Source organism: Pogona vitticeps, chromosome 3 (assembly GCF_051106095.1).
Source record: "Pogona vitticeps strain Pit_001003342236 chromosome 3, PviZW2.1, whole genome shotgun sequence".
Lineage (NCBI taxonomy): Eukaryota > Metazoa > Chordata > Lepidosauria > Squamata > Agamidae > Pogona > Pogona vitticeps.
The window spans coordinates 214,435,740-214,461,749 of NC_135785.1; the positions used below are offsets into that span (position 1 = coordinate 214,435,740).

Genomic DNA, 26,010 nt, shown 5'->3' on the forward strand with positions numbered 1-26,010 from the left:
GCAACAACAACAGAACTGGTTAGTCTAAGTGGTATGCCACAGACACACACACAGAGAAACAGATGGGAGCAGAAACACCAGAGGATGCTACAAGAGTAATTTATTCTTAGGAGGGTATGGGGAGAGGTGTTGCTGGTATGATCTACACCTGAAAAAGTGGACAGATTGTGCAAACAGGAACTGCCAATAAATCCATTTATACTGTAATAGCCTATTTATTAGTAAAGAGTTCATTCACAATCAGCAGATGCAGGATGTGTATAAGGCAAGTATTGTTCCTGTGCTCCTCCACCTTCTTCCTTGGCAAATATACAGACTTAAGCCTTACTTAACAAGGCTCTGCCTTGCCTTTGCAAGTAATATGTAGATTTGGATGAAGTGGCTGATTTCTTCAAAGACTGTATGAGCTCTGGTTTGTGTCCAGATCACAATGAGAAAGGCTACAGTAGCAATTGATGCTGCCATGTGCTGTCATGCAATGAGCCTGACCACTTGGATTTTAGTCAAAGTAAGCTAATCAGTTTACATTTGACTATTCTGGCACAATCAGTTTCAGGTTCAGCATGATAAAATGCAACCTTAAACATATGCCTAACTTGTTTAAAAAAATGGTTACGGGATTTATTCATTGATTAATGAGTTAGGATATTCGAATTAGAACTCTATATCTAAATTTGCAACCTTCTGATTTTTCAGCCAGATGCCTGGCAACAGTTAGCACTACTGTGAGCTTATGTACTCTCCCAATTATATATGCACTCAAGGATTTGTTTTGAAAAAAGACCTGCATTATTACCCTACAGAATTCTCACATACATAAAGACAAAAGAGCAAAAACACCTATTAAGTGCAATGTGTCGCTCATGAAATAAGCACCATCTTTCACAATCAACTACCATTATGTCTTTAGAAAAATATGATTTCCTTTAAATCTTCTCATTAGAATAACAAATACACAGTAATTTTTGGTAATAAGGAGAGAAAATGGCGTAAAACCATAATAAAGAAAAGCCAGCTGAGGAGCCTGGTATGAAACAATGCTATGTATAATTGGTGTTTAATTATGCAGAATTAACAAATGGCAGAAGCATGGGTTGTATTACTTGACCAAGGCTCTTTGCCAACTCAACAAGCTGGTCTAAATGGATGAAGCAACCCATTCGTTTATCAGGCGCCTGAGTGGAACCTTCGTTGCTGTGTTCCCCCGTCTGTGTTGCCAAAAAGAAAAAAACGTAGCAGAAAAAAAAATCTCCTGATTTGCTAAAGCAAGATAAATTTATGTCATTGACACTGGTGAATGCACCAATAAAATCATAAAAAAAGTTTTCTAAACAATGTATTCAGCTGGTGCCAAAGGTTTAGAAACACAACAGCAGCCAAAACACTCATTAGTTTGCTTTTGCAGTGCTAGCATTTCATTGACTGGAACTGTCTGTATTTATTTTTAAAACGTTACCTTTCCTAAGCTATTGTCACTATGCTGGCAATGTTGCATTTAAATTAAATGGCAGCAATGTTAGTTAATTTCAGCAAAGCCCACAATGAATCTTGTGGCTTTTAGAGACTATCAAATTCATGATGCAATAAACTTTCATGAACTAAAACATCTTAAGACACAATGTTTTATCTGAGTTGTATATATCCATGATTATAAAAAGGGACATTTTAAGCAGTGAGATAAAAAAGAAAGTTTGAGCACAGAGTATGACCACGTACAGCAATTCAATGGGTACTGACAACTCTGTTTTATGCCAACATTTTCATGGCCATGTATTATCCTTTCCAAAGGTAAAAGGATATGAAATTACTGGTTGTTGTGGGTTTTTCGGGCTTCTTGGCCGTGTTCTGAAGGTGGTTCTTCCTAACGTTTCGCCAGTCTCCGTGGCCGGCATCCTCAGAGGACAGCAAACTGTGCTCATGAAATTACCTTCATCTTACATGTTGCAAGCTAACAGCATACATAGATAAGCTTCAACTCAATCTCTGTATTCAAAGAACTATTTATGTATGTCAAACGTTCAACCTGTATTACTGGTTCATCAACCCATTATGGCAACAGATCCCACCTTGTGGTTTCCACAGCTTAACTGTATTTCTAGGCATAAACAAACCAACATGTCCTTTTCAATGAATGTTCTAAAAACCTGTAACATCTTTTGGAGTGATGTTTGGGATTTCTGAGATTGAAAATATCTCAGTTTCTCTATTCTCCCCATACCTGGTCTTGCATGTTTGTAGTCAAGAATATCAAACATACTCTCTATGTGAATGGAAATTGGTTGGAAATATTTTAAAACTAGATTTCTCTTAAATGCCAACAAAGAAAATCCAAGGTTTCCTCAGCACAAATATAACATTTTGCCATCTTGTTACTTTTAACAACTTGTTGTTGTTGTTTAGTCATTAAGTCATGTCCGACTCTTTGTGACCCCATGGACCAGAACACGCCAGGCCCTCCTGTCTTCTACTGCCTCCCAGAGTTGGGTCAAATTTATGTTGGTAGCTTCTGTGACACTGTCCAACCATCTTGTCCTCTGTCATCCCCTTCTCCTCCTGCCCTCACACTTTCCAAACATCAGGGTCTTTTCCAGGGAGTCTTTTCTTCTCATGAGATGGCCAAAGTATTGGAGCCTCAGCTTCAGGATCTGTCCTTCCAGGGAGCACTCTGGGTTGATTTCTTTCAAAATGGAGAGGTTTGTTCTCTTTGCAGTCCAGGGGTCTCTCAAGAGTCTCCTTCAGCACCACAAATAAAAAGCATCAATTCTTCGGTGATCAGCCTTCTTTATGGTCCAGCTCTCACTTTCATACATCACTGCTGAAAAAAACATAGCTTTGACTATATGGACCTTTGTTGGCAAGGTGATGTCTCTGCTTTTTAAGATGCTGTCTAGGTTTGTCATTGCTTTCTTCCCGAGAAACAGGCATCTTTTACTTTTCTGGCTGCTGTCCCCATCTGTAGTGATCATGGAGCCTAGGAAAGTAAAATCTGTCACTACCTCTATATGTTCCCCTTCTATTTGCCAGGAGGTGATGGGACCTGTGGCCATGATCGTACGTTTTTTTATGTTGAGCTTCAGACCGTTTTTGGCGTGCTCCTCTTTCACCCTCATTAAGAGGTTCTTTAATTCCTCCTCACTTTCTGCCCTCAGAGTGGTATCATCTGCATATCTAAGGTTGTTGATATTTCTTCCGGCAATCTCAATTCCATTTTGGGATTCCTCCAGTCCAGCCTTTCACATGATGTATTCTGTATATAAGTTAAATAAGCTGGGGGACAATACACAGCCTTGTCGTTCTCCTCTCCCAATTATGAACCAATCAGTTCTTCCATATCCAGTTCTAACTGGTGCTTCCTGTTCCACATATAGGTTTGTCAGGAAATAGATAAGGTGGTCAGGCACTCCTCTTTCTTTAAGAACTTGTCATAGTTTGCTGTGGTCCACACAGTCAAAGGCTTTTGCGTAGTCAATGAAATAAGTAGATGTTTTTCTGGAACTCTCTGGCTTTCTCCATAATCCAGCGCATGTTGGCAATTTGGTCTCGAGTTCCTCTGCCCCTTCGGAATCCAGCTTGTACTTCTGGGAGTTCTCAGTTCACATACTGCTGAAGCCTGCCTTGTAGGATTTTGAGCATAACCTTGCTAGTGTGTGAAATGAGTGCAATTGTACGGTAGTTGAAGCATTCTTTGGCACTGCCCTTCTTTGGGATTATGACGTAGACAGATCTTTTCCAATCCTCAGGCCAGTCCTGGGTTTTCCAAACTTGCTGGCGTATTGGCTGTAGCACCTTAACAGTATCATCTTTTAAGATTTTAATAGTTCAACTGGAATGCCATCACCTCCACTGGCCTTGTTGTTAACCATGCTTTCTAAGGCCCACTTGACTTCACTCTCCAGGATGTTTTATCTGAAAAATTTTTTATGCGTCACTGTATACTTTTTATGGAAGCCGCTCAGAGTGGTTGATTTGACCAGATGAGTGGGATATAAATCAAATAAATAAATAAATAAATAAATAAATAAATAAATAAATAAATAAATAAATAAATAAATAAATATTTTTGCACTCTCCTCTTTCACCCTCATTAAGAGGTTCTTTAATTCCTCCTCTCTTAACAGCATCATCTTTTAGGATTTAAAATAATTTAACTGGAATGCCGTCACCTCCACTGCTCTTCTTGTTAGCCAAGCTTTCTAAGGCCCACTTGACTTCACTCTCCAGGATGTCTGGCTCAAGGTCAACAACCACACTATCTGGGTTGTCTGGGACATCCAGATTTTTCTGGTATAATGCTGCTGTGTATTCTTGCCACATCTTGTTGATGTCTTCTGCTTCCGTTAGGTCCCTCTCATTTTTGTCCTTTATCATGCCCATCTTTGTACAAAATGTTCCTTTAATAGCTCCAATTTTGTTGAACAGATCTCTAGTTTTTCCCTTTCTATTATTTTCCTCTATTTCTTTGCATTGTTCATTTAAGAAGGCCGTCTTGTCTCTCCTTGCTATTCTTGCTAACATCTTGCAGGTGCTTTAAAGCTTAAATCAGACTAATGAATCATTCTAATTTAAGCTTTAATTCACTTCACTTTAGGTTTAGGTGAATTACCAGAACATATAGTGTAGGTTCAATGGCATCTTAAACAGATATTGTACCACAAAGAAGGTAGGTGTGTCTTGGAGAATGTCTTCCTTAAGTCACATTCCAACTCCGTTTTAAAGACAAGACTAACTGTTTTTTATTTATATTAAAATTTGACCTCTGATAAATGATATAGTGAGGTTGTGAATAAATGAAAGTTCAGAAAATATAATAAAATATGCAAACCCCACACAACATGCGGGTCATTTTTATTAAACTGAAGAAAAAAGAAACAGAAGTCTCAAAATATGATACACACAAATATAGATGTTTTTGTGCTACACACAAATAGAAAGAGAAGGCAATGACAACAGAATTTCAGCATGGCTTATGTTCTGTGTATTTGCAAAATTTAGAGACAGCTGAGACTTATATCTCCTTAACCCTGAAACCAACCCTTGACCAGTGTTTGGTAGATACATGTCTCCTCATTTCCTGGAGATGTTCATGTGTAATAATTATCTAGCCTGACCGATTTGTATGTGTGTGCTTTATTTTTCATGAAACATCACCACTATGAGGATAATAGCAATACTATATCTCCTTTCTCACAGTATCTGATGTCAGTAATGGACTGGATGAGGGTAAACGAACTGTGGGTTTACTGAAACATGGCAGAAGCATTTCTGGACTGTTTAAATAGAAACCAGGGAATTCTTGCTTGTCTTACTTTTGCACATGAGAATGGGTAACTGCAGAGTTATTATCTTTGGCTCACAACAGTGTGTGGTATTTTGTGGAGTTCTCAACAAGAGAAGAGAATAGGAACTAATTTTTGTATATGCAAATATGCACAAATATTTATTTAAAGGATTTTTAGCCTGCCCTTCTCTTTGCAAGGACCTGAGGCAGCAAAGAACGTCAATGCAAACAGTACTTTAACACAAATTAAACACACCATTGTGCAAAACAATTGTATCTGCTGCATCACTGCAGGTCTTTTAAGGATTAAAAGAATCAAAATGCTTGTTTCTATCTTTTTAAACAATCAAGAAGTTGTCCTGTGCTTGTTGTAAGTTTTAAGGGGAAAAACACTAATTTTGTACAATACAGTTTAGAAACCTTAATGAGAAAAAATAGCATTCTTTTGCTTTCATACAGAGGCAAGTAATTTTTCAGGACTTGTCAATTTCTTATTGATGTACAGTATCTTGTTAAAAATGAAAAATTCAGCAAGTGTTTTTACATTTCTAGCCCATGGTAGGTGTGTGTGTAGGCCATTACACTCACCCTGAAAGCACAGTTTGGCTGTTTTCCTAAATTCAGCCCTGTATCTGGATACTCAGACCACAGGATGCTTGCACTGTTAGTGCAGGTCAGCTTGGTACAATGACCTGGAGACCAGTGAGACCCAGAGTGTGGGAGCTGGCCACTATGTTTGCCCAGACATGGGTGCTGGTTCTATACCAGGCTATCTTGTGCCAGGGTTGGGGCAGCCTAGGGATAAGGGGATCCAGCCAGTGGTGATTGGACTGGCTGACGTGTGATGGGTGCGATCTTCCGAGGCAGACCAGAGATAGGAGGTTTCCTTTCCAGCCTAACTGGAAACCATAAGGAACAGCTCCAGCTAAAGCTCCAGCAGTCTGCTACTGTTGTTCTTCTCCAACCTACTCTCCCTATTTTTTGTGCATTATATATAGTGTTTTAAGTTGTATAATCTTGAATCTGTCACAGTGTCACTGATTGCAGGGGAGTGGCAGCGAATTTGAGTACAGGAGTGGATCCTGGGCAAGGAAGACAGTTGGTCGGCCTTATCTGAGATAGCAGATCTCATCCCGTGGGATCAGGGAGTAGTGGACTCAACTCAGGAGGGCTGCCACAGTCCTCCATGGAAGCTGGCAGTGGGCTGCCCCTTAGTGGTCTCATGCCCAGAGAGCATTCATACCCACTTAGTATTCAACCATTACATGGTTGCCCAGGAGGGACTGCAAGGATTGCATTGGTTGGCCTGTGGGTCACCCATTGCTGGGATCCATTCATTATGTTGTGCTAAAGCTGTTGCACTGTAGCAAATCCAAGCTGTTGCCTTTCATGCATTTACAATTTATTTTACATCACCTACAATTCCTGTGTTATTTACAACTTTCTGCCTGTTTATAATTCTCTGTAATGTAGTTATTACTGCATACTGGTGCTGTGTTATTAGTGACCTGGAGAGGAAGTGCAGGGCAATCTCACCTATGTCTGCAAAGGGTGTCCCTTAAACACAAACTTTTGTAAAGAGGTCTAATTTGGTAACAATGACTTGTGGCTTAGTTGCATTTTAATAAGAGTATTGTAATGTACTCTACATAGGATGGCATTTGAAAAATGTTAAAGGGAAATAGAAAATGAAACACAAATGTGAGTGAGTCTGTATTGTTCCAGCTAGACTACTGACAAAACCATATTATGAGGAACAAGTGACTCTCTCCCATTAGAACAGTCTCCAGAAACAGTTCAAGGTACTGGTTATCACCTATAAAACACTGCACAGGTTGGGAACAGGCTAGTTGAAAAACAATATTCTCTCTTTGATCCTGACTAGATATTAAGATTCTTGGAAGCCTTGGAAGAGGCTCTTTTCTTGGTCCTAGCACCCTTCGTGGGTGATAGGTATAAGAGAAAGGACTTTGGTGGCCATTTCCAGGTCCTGCAGCACCTCCATAGGAGGATACACTGATCCATTCCTATAGCTTTTTCACTAGCAGGAGAAAAACCTTTCATTCTAACCTTTGCTTATCAAAGCTGGTTTCCCGGGGTTATTGACTGGATGTATTGCTTCTCTTTATTCATATGCTTTAATTACATTTCCCAGCTTTTTTAATATTTAGCTTTTTTGTACTTTACTTGAGAATGCTAGAGTTTTATTAATAGTTTCGTGAGTGGTTTTGTTTTAGTATTTTTAAAATCTGATTGTATGACTGTTAGCAGCCTAATAAATATAACTGTCCTTAGTACACATTCCACACAATGAAACTGCAATACTGTATTTGGATAAACAAGTTATCATGGATAAAATAGTTGATTTTAATCAACTGGATATTATATTTCTCGATAAGCAACAAAGAAAAACATTCTTACAGAAGAACATCAGAAATGCGGGCAATAAATTAAAAAACAAAAACAAGATCAGGTCATCTCCCTTCTCACACTAATTTCAGCAACTGGCATTGTTCCAAAATCTTTGTTTACCAGTTTAAAACAATTGCCAATAGCAGCTAATTTGCTTCATGAAATTCAGAAATCAGTGATTTCCTAAACATTGCATATCATCTGCAAACATTTAGGACTTGACCCGTAATGTTTAGAAATCAAACTTCCAACTTCTGGCTATGTAGCCAGCTGTCCAACTTACTGACCTATCTAGCCAGACAGGGGCGGGTTTTTGGCAGAAGTGTGGCCCAACTGTTACCTCCACTGTCCCAGAGCTTTTACTTAACCAAGCCTTTATTCCTTATTTAATATTCTGTTAGATCAGTTCCACTGGAACACCAGTCCTTTCCAGAACTTAGCACAGAATGTACTGAATATCATCTGTAACTGATAGAACTAAGATATGCTTTTGCAGGCAAGAAAATGTTGGGAAAATAACAATCTTGCAAGCAGCCTAACACTAGGTTTCAGTGGGAAGGGGGCTTCACAGCTTAACATAATTATGCTTTGCTACTAACCAAATAACAAAAATATTTTTCCTGGGCCTGAAGCAGGCCCCCAACCCCTCTTCCTGTTTGCTTGCTTCTATTGTTTGTTGTTCTCTCTTCCTTCCTGACCTCTGGACCATGCAGTTATTATGGAAGACCTCTCTTTTTTTTAACATGGGAGAGAGTCCATCCTTTTTTCTTTTAACTCTTTTATTTCTCTAACTGTAATTAAAAATGATTCTCCTTTCTACTTAAGTCACTAGTAGAGTGATTTTTTTTTTTACATACCAAGGACTGGTAAAAGGACTGGGTGGAAGCTGGGACATTTAGCTATTCCCTTTCATGTATCCCTTGGGTTGCAGTTGATTTTTTGTATTTTATACTCCACAAATTAAAAGAAATTAACTCCCAAATTATTAATCCAATAGAAAACTGGCCTGCTCAGGCTTGCTTCTGAGTTGATCTGCATTATATGATTTGTGAGAAAATAATCAAATTGGTAAGAATTTCATTTCATTTCACTATGCTTTAGCCAAATTTGCTCTGTCCTTCCCCATACTCTTAGCCCAGCTATATCGGCATTTGGCCTCACAGATTTGTCCCAATTTGGAATTAGGCTTCCAGGCCAATGATGTTTTGACAGCTTGTTTTAACTGAGAATATTCTTGGATTCCCTTTTCCTGAGCCATGCTACTTCCAAAACATTACAAGAATCAGGAAGAGAATTAGTATACTGTCTTGTGCCCTAACAGTATGCATCAAATGTATCTATAGGTTAAGCACATGGTTTAGCAAGGTGAAGCAACATGTTTTCAAGTGGTACAATAAAAGAGGGAAATAAGGGCAGGAATTAGTGTGCCAGTGGTACATCAAGGCTTTCAAAAGTGTTGACCCTGGGAGGGCACCATTTGAGCTCTACTTTGGGAAGCAAAATAGTCTGGACCTGATAGAACTTGGCTTTCTACACCATAATGGCAAGAACTACTATGATGTTTATTGGTTTCCTCTCCTTCACAGAAACTTAAAATGCCTCTGGGTTACTTTCTGTGGACATCATTTCCACCCCTGCCATTTCATTAACATAGTCATTCTATCAAAAGGCAGGCAGCTAAAGTCCTTGAATGAAAAAAAGGGGGGAGTGGAGCACCTCAGTGCCACAGATGGCTGTCAGGATGAAATGAAGCTTATGTCTGCTCAGGGAATCAGACATTACTGTGAAATCTGGAGAGAAAAGAACGCAACAGAAGGCAACATTTCTAAAGATGTTTGGCACCAAGCGGTATTGTGAGGGTTAATTTACTGCCAGGAACTGTCGGGCTTTTCATTCTCAGCAGACATACAATAGACAGATTCCCAAAGTGCCCATCATAATCACAGATGCTGAGGATTAATGCTAAAATGAAAGCTTCATAAATATTTAAAAAAATTGAAGCACTGCTAATGATGTAGCTGAGTTTGAAATAACAACCGATCTGGAAAATCTAAGAATATATCATGTAGGCATAGTAGGGCTCTGACTGCTTTTCTAAAACTGATTAAACCTACTCAATTTGTAACAGAAAGAGGTTTATGCATATTAGGGGTTGAACTGACTGCCAAACTTTACAAATTGCAAAGACTAATTACTATAATTAAGCCTCAGATTGAAGAAGAAAATTCCATTTATCTCAGAATGACTTGGTGAAACTTCAACAAAAGAAGGCAAAAGAACTTCAGAGGCTTCTTTCTCTCCCCCCCCCAACCCCCGCAGTGACAATTTTGGAGTACGGAAAGCAACATCAAATAGTGACAATGAAAGAATGATTTTATTAAGGAAAAGGTGGTATACTAAAAAAAAGTACAAATACCATAGTACACCGAAGTTGCAGTTCTAAGCACAATTTACTTGGATTAAATTACATGAAATCAATGAGGTTTTCACCCATGTCAGTGATTTAGGGTTGGCACGAAAAATAAGACACATTTATTTATCACCTCAGTATAAAAATGTAGCACTATGAAGAACAATGGCCAGAATCCTATTACTTATGCACATCAGTGTAAATCTATTAGCATAAATTTTCACTGTTAAATCATTGGCCTAAGCACGTGCTGTCATATGACTTGGCATGGGATATCCAATGCTTATACTTGCTTCTTAACTAGTAACAATTCACACCAGAAATTTATATTAATTGGTATTACATTGGTGTAATTATGCCATTGGATCTCACCAAATACTTTCTGTGTTGTCACATGATCACCCTTTTCTATGTTAAACCTTTGTACCACTATAAATGATTATAAGGAAAATGTTCCAGATCTAGATATAACTTAATCTAAGAACAATTTGATTAGCAATTCACAGGTTTAGTGTGCTATTCATGATACAGAACGTCTTAAATGGCTTAGAAACAGGTTATCTGAGAGACCATTTTCTTCCATGTCTGTCACTTCGGTTCTTCGGTCTCTTAATGTCATATTTAATCCTGGATTTGTCTTCTGAAATACTAAGTACCTTTCCAGTTTTGTGTTAACTGAAAATCTGATGACCATATCCTCTATTCCTTTACATAATTTATTTATAAAATTGCTGAACAATACCAGACTTGTAACTCTTTGGTGAGTCACTTTTTGCTGAGAAAGCTGAGGGCTGGCAGAGGTATCCCACCACTGACTTGCAATGACAGTTCTGCTACTATAAAGCTTCTAAACTGCAACCATGAAAAGGTCACCAAAAAGAAACTTACCAATATATTTTTTTTTACAATAAGCAGTAGCGAATGCAAGGGCCTAAAAATGCATTCTAAGTACAGGTCAAAACTATTTTGGAATATACTAGATCCGCACCCATTTACTGCCCCTCCATTTGTTGCCAACAGCAATTAATCAGATATACACACAGAGAAAGACAGACAGAAAGAGAGAAAAAGATCCTAGGGAACATGTATGTGTGTGGGAAAATGCCCTCTTTGACTCTTACCAGTGTGAGATGGAAAAACAGCAAGTGATGTGATAGATCTATTTTCCTCCTACTTTTTATTGTCTCATTTGGGATTGTTCTATGAAGCCATAAACAGGATCCTGCCTAGAAAGTGAGCCAGGATATAAATAATTCGTGGATTTAGCACTAAAACTTTAAAATTATTCTATACAGGCCCACAGTAAAAGCACATCAAAAGTGGTTCCTTATTTAAAAAAGGAAACACATTAAGGCAAAACCCTCTCCATTCAGATAGAAGGCAATCTTGTAAGCCTCAAGTTCACTTGTTATGTATCATCAAGTCAGAACCAACTTACAGTGACTCTAATAGGGCTTTTTACGTAAGTGAGATAAAGAGTGGCTTTTCCCATTCCATTCCCCCAGTGAACTTCCATGACTGAGCGGGAATTCAAACCCAGGCCTCCCTGAGTCCTTGTCCATTACTCTGTTCACTACATCATACTATTCAGTAATACTGTTAAATAATTCCAGAGATCAGAATTAATGGTCTTATAGGACTCCTTGTTTAGATGTTAACATGTGTTAGTTCAGAACCTTTTATAAGATAGTTAAGCCATCCCTGTCACATTCAGGCTCCTCCTGCTCTTTCATGCAAATGGCAGTTGAGATTTTTCACGGAGATCTTATCATGACAGTACTACTGGTTAAACTAACCTGTTTTCCCTCACCTTGTAGGTAGGCAGAGCCAATCCATGTGTGCAGGTCTTATGTTTCGAATTCTTGGTTGTTCTCTCAATTTGGCTGACAGTTATCTTCTTCCAACATCCAGAATTTTTACCACAGTATGCTGAGGCACAGAGAAATGTTTTAACCTGTCACCATATTCTATAGAAGCAAAAACTTGCAAGCTCTGGTATATATTGCATTTTTAACAAAAGCAATTTCAGGATTATATGCAAGTAAAACATTGAGTTAATCTGTATGATTTATTTAAATATTTTATAAATATAGACAACTACCTAGTTAATTGTTTTGGATTGTACCTTGAAGTAATGCTAGCACAAAATGAGAAAAAAAGTGTGTTAAGAGTGTGTTAGAGTGTGTGTGTGTGTGTGTGTGTGTGTGTGTGTGTGTGTGTGTGTGTGAGAGAGAGAGAGAGAGAGAGAGAGAGAACCAGTAGAATTCATTTTCATTTGCAATTTAAAAAAGAGGAGGGCAAATTCTGAGGAGAAAACGACTGGGAAATCTTCATCTGATGGAAGTGATGCTTTACACACTACATGTGGAAGGCAAATAATATTGAATATCAGAACTAGACATCTCTGAATCCTCCAAATAAAATGAGATAGATCCATCTTACCCCTAGTCAATGTCTGCTATTACATACTACTAAATGAGAAGTAAGAAAGAACAGTCTGGCATTTAAATTAACAATCCAAACTAATTTTGAAGGATAAAGAATCACTTTTCTATTCCTTCTTCAGTATTTCCAAAACCAACCTGAGTGGTCTGTAATTTTCCTTCTTTCTCAACCTGCTTTATACTGGAAACATACATTCCAGAGCAAATTCAGATTTTTTAGTGCTGTGAAAAATGTGAAGCAGGTCCACCCACCCTGCATCTGTCATGTCAGTTTTATTCACAGTGGATTAAAGAACAAGTGACAGCTATAGGCAAGAAAAGTGTTTCAATACTCCACCAGCAAGACACTGATTGACTGAGTTCATAATAGCCATTCACAGTTCAACACCTTCACTGAAAAATGCCAAAGCTTAAGATGTGCATGCTTCATCTGATGCTTTGTTTGATAGGTCATTCACTTAGTGTGTGGGTTGGAATAAAGTGGGTATGCATAACATACACTTTAACACAACTACCTCTTAGGTCATGTTAAAAAAATTTAGACGACTTCAAAAAGAATTTTTCACCTAAACAATCTAAAAAATTTCTTCTGCTCAAGCCCAATATCTCTGTCAAACATGTCTTGCCTCTGTATAAAATTGTAATGTGCTTGCTGAGCACAGTCATCCTCTGCTTTTCAAGGACTATAGGTGTTTGTGTATTTTTTTTTTTTTTTGCTGTTTGTCACTTTCAAATCTTATTTCTCCTTCTCCCATTTTTCACCTTTTAGTTTAATTCCTTTCTATGACATAAAGAAAGACTTAAAATAACTAGATTTCTCTTTAGTTCCTCCCTAGCCCTTTTGGAATATTTTTTTTCACCTACCATTAAATGAAATACTACTGGGACTATGTATCCCCTTGTTCTCATCCTCCTTTCCAGTTCCTTCTTTCTTGCATGCATACGTTTCTTGCACAAGGTACTAGAGCTACTTCCTTCCACCCTAAACACACACAGCTGTTATCTGATTTTGAAAACAAAATGGGATTCACCACTGGAGAACATCAGGCACAGCTAGGAGAGAATAATGCTGTATCTGAGAAGCACTGTCCTTCAGAGTTAATAATATTGAGCCTACTGACTAGGCATTCAGAATCTGACTACAGTTAACACCTGAAGAGAGTGTGCACTAGCCCATTACTTCCACACTCATTCCAGCTACCCTTGGCACATAGAGAGCTACTTCCTTCGGAACATTTTTGCACTCTCCTCTTTCACCCTCATTAAGAGGCTCTTTAATTCCTCCTCACTTTCTGCCATCAAAGTGGTATCATCTGCATATCTGAGGTCGTTGATATTTCTTCAGGCAATCTTAATTCTGGCTAGGGATTCCTCCAGTCCCACCTTTCCCATGATGTATTCTGCATATAGGTGAAATAAGCAGGGAGACAATATACAGCCTTGTCGTACTCCTTTCCCAATTTTGAACCAGTCAGTTGTTCCATATCCAATTCTTACTGTTACTTATGCCACATACAGATTTCTCAGGAGATAGATAAGGTGATCAAGCATTCCTGTTTCTTTAAGAACCTGCCATAGTTTGCTGTGGTCCACACAGTCAAAGGCTTTTGCGTAGTCAATGAAGGAGAAGTACATGTTTTTCTGGAACTCTCTGGCTTTCTCTATAATCCAGTGCATGTTAGCAATTTGGTCTCTAGTTCCTCTGCCCATTCGAAATCCAGCTTGTACTTTTGGGAGTTCTCAGTCCACATACTGCTGAAGCCTACCTTGTAGGATTTTGAGCATAACCTTGCTAGTGTGTGAAATGTGTCCAATTGTACGGTAGTTGGAGCATTCTTTGGCACTGCTCTTCTTTGAGACTGGGATGTAGACTGATCTTTTCCAATCCTCAGTCCAGTCCTGAGTTTTCCAAACTTGCTGGCATATTGAGTGTAGCACCTTAACAGCGTCATCTTTTAAGATTTTAAATATTTCAACTGGAATGCCATCACCTCCACTATATTCCACCTCTATGTAACTACTATACCACAAGGCATAACCATAATTGCTGGGCTTTGACATGTTATCTTCTGTGCGGTTCAGATCCTTTGTTATACCAGTTTCTTCAGAGAACTGTTTTGATGTCATCCCTTGCAAGCTATTTCATGGAGAACACACAACATACAAGGAATAGTGCTCCAGCTCTAGTGCTCCTCTATGTCCAAGGTGGACTTTTTTGGTTCAGCAAAAAGACTGTTATTTTTTGGGGCCAGGATGGAGCAATGCTTCCACAGATGGAATAATCATTTTAAGGGATATTGCTCCTGGTAAAGTGATTATTTCTGGTGTGATTACACTTGTACCTTTCTCACTGTGTTATCACACCCTGAGTACCAATTAACAATGGGAACTGAGTTTCACAGCTTCCAGCCATTTATCCTTCAATTAATGTTGTTGCAGGCTACAAAATTGCATAAAAAGCAAGCACTGTCCAAACCCAGTTATAGATTCAGTCAAATATGTAATTTAGTAATTTGTGGTTTAAATTTAAACCCCTTCCCTTTTTTAACTCACTTATCCTCCACTATTCCCAAGTCAAGGGTTGTATATATTGACCCAATAGCATATCTTGAAAACTAGAGCCAATCAACAATTTTAAGCATCGTTTTCCATTGTCAGTGACCACGAATCAACAAAGTTTGACTACATTTATTTCAGAAGCATTTTGGCTGTAGACCAGTGTAATTGGAAAAGAGCAGCAGGCCACTTATCTTACAAATTTATGATAACTGATAGGTGAGTAATTCCTGTCCTCACTCTATTCACCTTAATTGATGTCTGTTAAGCACAAAAATGTAGCACTCAGGTGCCATATAAAGAGAGGCAACAAATTCTGTGAAGCTCATTTGCACACCAGTTCCAGCATACTAGTGCCAGATTCTGCGGGCTTTCATTGATCTTTGCTGGGTTTCCTTTATTGGTTCACTTCTAAGAGGAATGTTTGGTGACTACACTGTCAAAATACCATGTTTCCCTGAAAATAAGACAGGGTCTTATATTAATTTTTGCTCCAAAAATGCATTAGGGCTTATTTTTCAGAGCATTTTTTTTTCATGTACAATAATCTACATTTATTCAAATATAGTCATGTCATCTTCTTCTAGTTGCTGCATAATGCTGCATAATGGTAGAGGGCGGGGTTTCACTTAACTGTGGCTTATTTTTGGGGTAGGGCTTATATTACGAGCATCCTGAAAAAAAATCATGCTAGGGCTTATTTTCAGATTAGGACTTATTTTGGGGGGAAACAGGGTAATTACCTCTAGATTATTTCACAGATGATTCTACCTAAATCCAGAATTTTTGTCAGGGTCATTCATGAGTAGCAAAGAAGACCCATAATATTGGTGAACGTTGTGACAGGATCAAGGGTGGAGTCAGGAGGGAATTCTGCTCTAGATAACACAGGAGAGCAGAAGCAAAATGTAAGAAGCAGAAAGCATATTAGCATATTAGAAAGGTGATTTTATAAACCAAGTTGTCTGTCTAAAGGAACTGCCACAAGAATACAGGGGAACAGGACATAGACTGACAGGCAAGCAGATAGGAAAGCTGGAAGTCAAGTCTAGGTAAATTTGGTGTGTGGCAAAGACATCTAGAGGGAAACTGGAAAGTCACCTAGACAAGCACACATTGGCGCTTGCTTTTGGGAGTGTATACAACAAAGCTGGGTATGGAGAACCAGTAAACTTATCAGTCTTGTCTTTCAGTGCCTCACCAAACTGCTCCATTGCCTAGAACAGGAATCTCCTGCTTAACACCCTAACTGAACATTTTAATTTTTCTGCGAGAAAACGTTTGCTGCTGTTTTCTGCTATTTAGTGCTTAACAACTTCGGCTAGTTTCCTCTGTTTGGCTGATAGTCTGCATATCAGCTGAACTTTGAAATTCTGTAACAATATTATCCACATACATAATGCTGCCTATATAGGAACCCTCTTCCAGTAACATGCAGACAATGACCCCTTGCTATATATCTCAGTTGGGTAAGCTTAGATAAGCAGGAACTATGAGGTTTTCAGCATGAACATTGGAAAATTACAGAAAATTGCAGGCACCAACTATGTCAGAGGTTGGTACTCAAATCACAAAATCAACTTCCTCCTCCAAGTAACAGTTATCCCTGGGGAAGACACCAAGTGTTCACTAATAGGTTTTTAATTCTTTGTGCCAGACATGTAATGATACACCGTTCTATGTTTAAATGTGATTCAAAGGCTGTAAAAAACTGAAGAATTCATTGGGTTTTTCTTCAAATACAAGACTTATTAAGGTCATTAATCAAGGCTGTTATATTTTATGAGAAAAGATACAACTTATTGACAAACAAATATGAACTGAAATATGGATGTACCCCTTGTTTGAGCTAATGTAAACTACATCTAAACCAAATCCCTTAATAGACAGTGATATCTAAACAAAATCCCTTATGAATACACAGTGGAAGTGAAAAACAGATTGAAGGAAACAGATTTGGTGGACCGACTGACTGAAGAACTATGGATGGAGGCTCATAACATTGTACAGGAGGCAGCAACAACAACCATCCCAAAGAAAAGGAAATGTAAGAAAGCAAAGTGGCTGTCCAACGAGGCCTTACAAATAGCAGAGAAGAGAAGGGAAACAAAATGCAAGAGAGATAGGGAAAGTTACAGAAAATTGAACACTGTCTTCCAAAGAATAGCAAGGAGGGACAAGAGGGCCTTCTTAAATGAACAGTGGAAAATAATAGAAAGAGAAAAACCAGAGATCTGTTCAAGAAAGTTGGAGATATTAAAGGAACCTTTTGTGCAAAGAAGGACATGATAAAGGACAAAAATGTTAGGGACCTCACAGAAGCAGAAGATATCAAGAATAGGTGGCAAGAATATACAGGAATTATTACCAGAAAGATCTGGATGTCCTGGACAACCCAGATAGTGTGGTTGCTGACCTTGAGCCAGACATCCTGGAGAGTGAAGTGGGCTTTTGAAAGCATGGCTGACAACAAGGCCAGTAAACGTGATAGCATTCCAGTCAAACTATTTAATAGAAGGCATATAGAAGGGGAAGATATGGAAGTAGTGACAGATTTTACCTTCTTGGGCTCCATGATCACCGCAGATGGTGATAGCAGCTACGACATTAAAAGACACCTGCTTCTTTGGAGGAAAGCAATGAGAAACCTAGACAAAATCTTTAAAAGCACAGACATCACCTTGCCGACAAAGATCCGCATAGTCGAAGCTATGGTTTTTCCTGTAGTGATGTATGGAAGTGAGAGCTGAAGCATAAAGAAGGCTGACCACCGAAGAATTGATGCTTTTGAATTGTGGTGCTGGAGGAGACTCTTGAGAGTCCCCTGGATTGCAAAGAGAACAAACCTATCAATTCTGAAGGAAATTAACCAGTGGTGGGATTCAGCAGGTTCGCACCAGTTCTACAGAACCGGTAGCTAATGTATTATTGGTTCTGCAGAACCGTTTGTTGGCCTGCTGAATCCCACCACTGATCCTGGCCAGTGGTGGGATTCAGCAGGTTCACACCAGTTCTACAGAACCAGTAGCTAATGTATTATTGGTTCTGCAGAACCGTTTGTTGGCCTGCTGAATCCCACCACTGAAATTAACCCTGAGTGCTCAGTGGAAGGACAGATTCTGAAGCTGAGGCTCCAATACTTTGGCCATTTCATGAGAAGAGAAGATTCCCTGGAAAAGAGCCTGATGTTGGGAAAATGTGAAGGCAAGAGGAGAAGGTGATGACAGAGGATGAGATGGTTGAACGGTGTCATCAAAGTGACCAATTTGAATTTGACCCAACTCCAGGAAGCAGTGGAAGACAGGATTGCCTGGTGTGTTCTGGTCCATGGGGCATAACTTAATGACTAAACAACAACAATAGTAGTTAAAGTGCAGTACTGCAGCCAATAATCTGCTCATGATCTGAGTTCAATCTCAACAGGTACAGGTAGCTGGCTCAAGGTTGACTCAGCCTTTCATTCTTCTGAGAATAGTAAATTGAGTACCCAGCTTGCTGGAGGACAATGTGTCACCTTCAGAATTGAATTGCAGACTGCCCAGAGGATGCTTTAAGTGCTACGGGACAGCACACTTTGCTTTGGTTTGCTTTACTTTGCTTTTTATATAAGCAGCACACTTTGCTTTGCTTTGATGTTGATTTTTGTGGTGTCCACCCAGATCCAAGGGACAGGCAGGAACGTGACAATGTCTGTTACTGCCATGCACTGCCGTATTCTGTTTATAGGCTCACAGTTCTCTTCATGTTCAAACAAACAGAACAATGAAATACAATTAATTGTGGAGCACAGCTATTGTAGATAACACTTTTCACCCATAAATAAGATATTGGTTACTGTGAAGAAGAAAAGAGGACACAAGAGATGAAGCAAAGCAAGATTAAGAAGGATTGGAAGGAGGTAGTACTGTGAGATAGCTAAAGGCACTGTCTGCTACATGATGAGTCTTTGGCAGCATTTGTAGGAAAGAAATCGGAAAGGGAGTTGGGGCAAAACCCATACTAAAATAAATGTCCTTTCAAGCTCTTAAAGTGTACAGTACTTTAAAAAAATCTACCACTTATTTTTCTGAAATCTCTCAGGGTGAGAAAGGATGTGTATGCCTGCATGGTGAAGCTACTTCTATCATATGCACAAAGCATGAGATCTAATTTTCCCTGACATTCAATAGGGAAGACACCATTGGCTTTCAAAAATGAAGATTCAAGCCTAACTCATGACCGAAGAAGAAGTGCAGCATCCACTTACAGCACTTAACTGAGGCAGCCCCTTTTAGAGACAAAAAGGGGAATTTCAAAGAAATATTTTTTCATTGCAATGTAGGGTAATCCTTACTTTTCTGAAGCTTTCCCAAAGTTCTCATGAAAACTCCAGATAACACTTCAGTAAGTCTCCTTCCTCCTCGAGGCTGGGTATACAAGTGCACATTGTGAAACTACTTGCAGATGCTCAGATTAATGATATTCTTTATGTATAACCCATTCCTGGGAAACACATTCAACTGTCCCTAGATAAGTTCACAGGTTTACTGTGACAAAGTTTGAAAAAACATGTATCACTTTACAGTGGCTCCAGGCTTTCCCCTTTTGAATAAGAATTCAAATATAAATGTTCAAGGTGGACCAAAATGCAAGATCCCACAAGTGTAGCACTTGCAGTATACCTATAAGCATTACAAAAGAGCATTTACACCATTTTAGCCCGGGCTCCACATTTGATTTCTCCCAGTGTGTATTGTTATTGCACTTAATTATGCATCAGTGTATTTTTTTTCTTCATATGCCTTGGAATAACAAGACATTTTGCTGCGTCTATAGTAATATGCTGGTTTCAGATCATAAATGTCTAGCCATACAACTGCCTCTAGCAATAATGAAGTACTTTGTAGTCATAGCTGCATTATCTTTATCAGTTAAGGCTCCTTTTCCTGCTATGAAGATTTAGTATACTTGACCAAAAGGGAGAAACAGATTTCCATACAGACCTCCCATACAACTGCTGTTTATATGTGAAAGTTAAATGGAGATTGTAATCACAGCTGTGGAGGTTCATATGTCTTCAGAGAGCACTAAGGCACAGAATTCATTATGTACACTAAAAATATTGGTATACAAGCAAATTTTCTTGAATGCCAATCTCTCACCAGTCACAGAATGTAATGGTTCAAAATGGAACATTGATAGTTGAGAAGCAGTACATTGGAGAAGATCAGTTACTGCTTTATGCTAAAATTCTCTTGCTCTAGGAAGCTAATTCACCATGCTTTCAGATCTTATTAAAACTGATTCAGATCAAATGCTGAAGTTTTGGCAAGTAAAGAAATAAATTATAGAGCTTGAAGAAACGAAATATCTGAAATACCAAAGGCTTTTGGATGGAAAAGATATTGCTTATCAACATCTTTATCCGGAAATCTGGAGAACTGCAACCTTTTCTGGATGCCATGCTTTAGGAAAGATACAAGCAAACAGAAATGAGTTTAGAAGAGGGCAACAAAGTGTCAATAGTATGAAAAATGCAGAACTTGGAAAATTACAAAAGGCCAGATTGTTGAAGATTTAGTTAAGATTATAATTACTCCATAAATTGTTTTAATTAACTATGTGACTACATAGGGATTTCTCCCAAATAGGCTGGGTTGCTAGTTTTCCCAATGACTTAAGTGCCAGTATGAACCAGCCCATCCCTAAAACATTCTTACCTGCACCTTTTAGGCTGCCTGTCGGGGCTACTCTTTTTAAGGGGGGGTACAATCATTTTCTTTTGGTTTGATTCTAGAATGTGCGATTTTTGGGACTGAATGAAAGTAGAAGTTTTCAATTTCCCAATATCATTCAGTATCAATATCAAACAATATTGAAAAAATCAAAAGAAAAGCAATCCACTTCCGGCTTCCTGATACTGTTTAGTAGCTTGGGAAGTTGAAAACTTCCTCTGCGCCTCCGTGGAGTGGGAGAGAGAAGAAGCAATGTTTTTTAAAGCCTAGTAGGCCAACACTGATGTGCTATACCTTAAAAAAATTGAAATTTTCCTTTTGAAAAGAGAAGAAAATAGGGGACAAGGAGGGCTTCTTTCTTTCTTTCTTTCTTTCTCTTTCTTTCTTTCTTTCTTTCTTTCCCTTTCCCTTTCCCTTTCCCTTTCCCTTTCCCTTTCCCTTTCCCTTTCCCTTTCCCTTTCCCTTTCCCTTTCCCTTTCCCTTTCCCTTTCCCTTTCCCTTTAAAGAGAGGTCGGTCAAATAGGGTCTCTTGAGGTGCAGTGTGGTTTCTAGACCAGAAACAACCCAATCCTTTCATGTGAATGAGAGTATTGCATGAAATGACATATAATACCTCACTGCGCTACGTTTAAATTGTCCTTTGTTTAGCCATACAGTTTGTAATGAATTGAAGGATACTTGGGATTGTAGTCATATAAAGATGGAGTCTGTCAGGTTCTGTGTAGGATGAGTTAAAAGCAATGGAATGCGTGAGACTGTTTTTGCAGAGTTACTTGTCTGGTGCAGAGATAAAGCAAGGTCGAAGGGGCCTAGAAGAAAAGAAAACCAAATAAGAATACCGCTTAATTGGAAACGAGATAAAACTCCTGTGAATCTCATGTGCAGTATGGGTGGAGAATTGTGTTAAGCTTTCTTGCGATTAATTGGTTGATAAATAGACAGTGTCAGGAAGAAGGAGGTCCTAGATATGTAGAAAAATGATTGTGTCTGTGAAATGTTGGTTAGTGGCATATTGAGAAATGCTTGCAGAATGTAAGAGAAAAAAGGTTTGCCTTTTAAAAAGAGGAAGGGGGGTGAATAGCCCAGCTTGGAAGTCAAAATGATTACTTAGCTTAGATTTTAGTTGTTTCTTATCTTATTTAGAAATAGCAGCTTTATTTAACTATTGTAATGGATGGATATGTTAAGTGCAACAACTGTATGGTAATGAATCTTTATTTTCTTAATTAAAACAAATATAATTCTTACAGATGACTTGTCTCTTGAACAGCAGAACTTACATCTAAATTCAGTGGAGGTTGGAGATGGTCACTAAGTTACTACTATATTTGAGAGGTCCTACTTTACAAGGCTGTTGTGCTGTCTAAGGAAGCACAACGTCAATGCTTGGTTACTTGGAAAGTAACCAAGGTCAGGATAGTCCATGGGGCTTATGCTAAGCACTTCTGAGGCCTGAAGGACCTACTTCAGAGATAAAAGTGGTAGTTTTTCACCCACAGTGACTCCCTGTCGAAACATCATACTCTCTTTACACAGTTGAGAGAAGAGGATATGAAACACTAGAAGCTTTGACGACAAAGGCATATATGCACTGGAAATATGCTAAAGAAAATGTCAAGGAACATGATGGGGGGGTGCATACTGATACAAATATTTTTGCTGAAAACTTTATTAAAAGCATGAAAGGAAAGCAGGCTGATGTTCTTTCTCTCAACTGAGTTCAGAAGGACAAAGAATTGTTTTGGACAACCACAAAAAATTAAATTAGTGTCCATTATATAGACCACAATATCTTGTGGATGGCAAGAAATAACTATTATGGGGTAAGTGATTATACTTCAATCCCTATTCTTCTTTTGTTTCACTTTATCAGTTCGTCATGAAATGACTTCCCAATCAGGCTTGCTCAAAAAGAAAGCGGAATGAGACTTCTTAGCTGCTTAGCTATGTGTAGCTTCAGTAAGCTGTTACAGCAGGATCTCCGTACCTGCTATTTCAGCTACTGCAGTTTCACTTAATGATGCCTGACCACAGTCCAAAATGATGGGCAGCTCCTTAGTAATCCCCTTTGTCTGCCTCTTTGGGTCAGGCAACAGCAGTGCACCCTCCTGGCAGTTGTTTCAAGGTATGGAACTGAGTCCTCATTTCCTCCTATATGACACACTGCCAGTGGCTCAAGCACTCCTCAGCACTTCACTCCTTGCCTTCTGATCATTCATATCTAGGAGGTATTTGCATTTGGAAGACAGGGGTCACTATTATCCATGGTTTCTGATGTCCATGAGGGGGCTTGGTATCTATCCCCTAGGGATATTGGGGTCCTACTGTATGTACATTTGTTCTTAAGATTAGCTTTTCAAGCTGTGCTAAACAGATACATTTTTTGTACTAACAAAATGAACTCAAGCATGTAGTCTGCATCCCACACTCAGTAAATTTTATTTTCAGGACTTTTGATCATTATGCACAGCATGGATGCTATAAATGTTGCTTTTAACATTGCTTATGTAATACAGATCTGCACACCAGGGACGTAGGTTTCGCCATAACTCCCCACTGTGTGTATGTATGTCAGAAATGGAAAACATGTGGTTCCCACTCTGTAAAGTATAAATTTGTTTCAGTTTGCATGGTAGACTTTCATATCTGGGCATAACATAAAAGTTGAAGTGTAAAATTTAAAGAAGCTGCCCACAAAACCGCAGCAAGAGCCTACTTCATCCCCACAATAAAGCCTATGGATGCTAAGAAATTCCAAGAAGCCAAGAAAAAGCCTTGCTGAAATTTTCTCAGAGATTTTGGTACACACAGCCTGAAATTTCTTGACAGCTGGGATCTGTGCCATGAAGTCTTTGATGGAAGTGGTGGCGGTGGTGGTGGTAGTACAGCCTGTATTCCCACTGTATGTATGTATGTATGTATGTATGTATGTATGTATGTATGTATGTATGTATGTATGTATGTATGTATGTATGTATGTATGTATGTATGTATGTATGTATGTATGTATGTATGTATGTATGTATGTATGTATCATCTAAGTATTACATTATAAGTGTATTTGTTCTACCATATTTCAATGGGAAGCATCATGTGAAACCAGGAACCGCCATCCCTCCAGGAATCACATGAGGCAGCTCTTCAATAGAGTTACACATTATTTGACTTCTTGGAACATCCACACAAATATCACTTCATTGTCTTTATTAATTCCACAGGAGGTAGAGATCAAGTAAGTTCAACACATGGATTGGGTAGTTGGACCTTGAGCCCAGCCATTTGAGTTGCTGCTAGGGAATGCACTTGTGAGTGTGCTGTGTTGGGAATTGGCTAGGCTGGGATTAATTGAGAGTTGTGCCCCACACTTATTTGTGCTGTGTGCACGAGTTGCCTTGCCACTTCCATACCTTGTCTTCTGGTCCTCAAGAGAAGTGCACAATTCTGCTATGAAATATAGTATCATCAGGCAGAGGAAGTTATCTATACTGTTAAAGAGGGAGAGTTTGGCTGCCCCACCTTGGCAACTTTGGAGGAACAGTCACTTTGCCTGATATGTACTTCTGGGGCCATGGGAATAGGCCTTGGGTATAGCTGTCTGGTGGGCACTAATGAATGTGAAGGAGACAACCCTCTGCAGGATGCCCTCCTCATCTAAAATGCTCCCAAAGCCATCCCTCCTTCATAGCTGTTGAAGTGGTGTTCTTTACTTGCCTCCCCACAAATTATTTAGTCTCTGAGTGTCACTGGCCATGTCCATGATGCTTTGGAATGACATCATAACAGGGTACCACCACAAATAATCCTCAAGCTGTGGCCATGGCCTCTATGGGAAAGATGGGAATGCCGTGGGCATCTATGAGGCCAGGCTACAAGACGCCACTTAACAAAATAATTTAATTAAGTATTATATACTGTAAAAACTGAATTGCAACACACACACACACACACACACACACAAACACACACACACACATGCAAGCACAAACTGATTCAACACATCTATGTACATCTTAAAGGATAATCTGTAATGCTTGATCAATAAAAAGTCATCTGGGAAGGTCTAGATAAAAAGAAATATTTGCAGCATGTATCAAAAACTCACAATTATTAACATATGTTTTAATTTTAAGGTAGAAATGTAAAGGACAAGTAGTCACTCCACTGTCTTATCTCATAAACAGTCAGTACAACTTTCAGCAGAGGTGTTCTGTGTTGGTAATTGATTCTTCCACAAAACAACCAACCTGCTTCAATTTGTCACATTTTCTGGACCATCATTTAGGACAGCTTCAAACAACTGTTATCATATTGCAATAATTCAGTCTGTGGGTAACTAATAAATTGATCATTGTAGAAGTTATCTGTGCTTAGAAGTGATCATATGGCTAGTTCAATTTCAAAACACGGCTTAAATTTGTATTAAAATGAATCCAGGTCACCGTAGAATGGTTATATATGTATGCATATTGCCCATCTGGCTTTGAAGGTCACTCTGGGCAGTTTACAACAAAATAAATCAAAACAAACAATAATTAACAATTGTAAATAAACAGCATTATGTTTTATCAATATGAACATAAAAAAGAAACAAATGTTAAACATTATAGCTTAAAATACAGAACAGTAAAACATTTATGCTTTTTTCTCCCCCTAGGAGTGTGCTTTCTACCTGATATAAATTGGGATTTTGATGCAACTGATTTGTTTCCCCAGCCACTATGGCTAATTGTCATAGACCAAGCATCTGGAGAGAATTATATTATGAAACTAAATTAAGCAGAATGATGTGGAAACAATTCCTTCCAAAACTAAAATTGACTTCTGGCACAAGTTTCAGTTGTGAAGACTTTTTTTTTCAATCCTTCTGAGGGACTTTTGGAATTTATCTTGAAATTCAGTATGCAGAAATGGCAGAAGTTTTGTTTTATAAGCCTTTGTGGTTTCTTGAACTTATTTAGATATTCTGTGAATTTATTGAATGTATACCAATATTCATGCTGTAAGTGGAGTTCTGTCCTTCGAATACTGCCAGTCATGTAAGGAGGGGAAGCAGTTTTCCATATTCCTCCTCCAGCACCCTTTAAACATTTCCCATCTATGACACTCAGTGTGGTGTAGTGGATAAAATGATGGGCAAATACACCTGATTTTGTTATATACCTTAATGGGGTGAACTGTAATAAATAAAATGTGGGT

General features: G+C 38.7%; 1 protein-coding gene across 3 annotated transcripts in view; it reads right to left on the bottom strand.

Annotated features, from left to right (window-relative positions):
* The window catches only part of ROBO1 (roundabout guidance receptor 1), a 769,638-nt gene that overhangs the window by 460,146 nt on the left and 283,482 nt on the right, over positions 1-26,010 (bottom strand). The gene's annotated exons all lie outside the window — the stretch shown is intronic.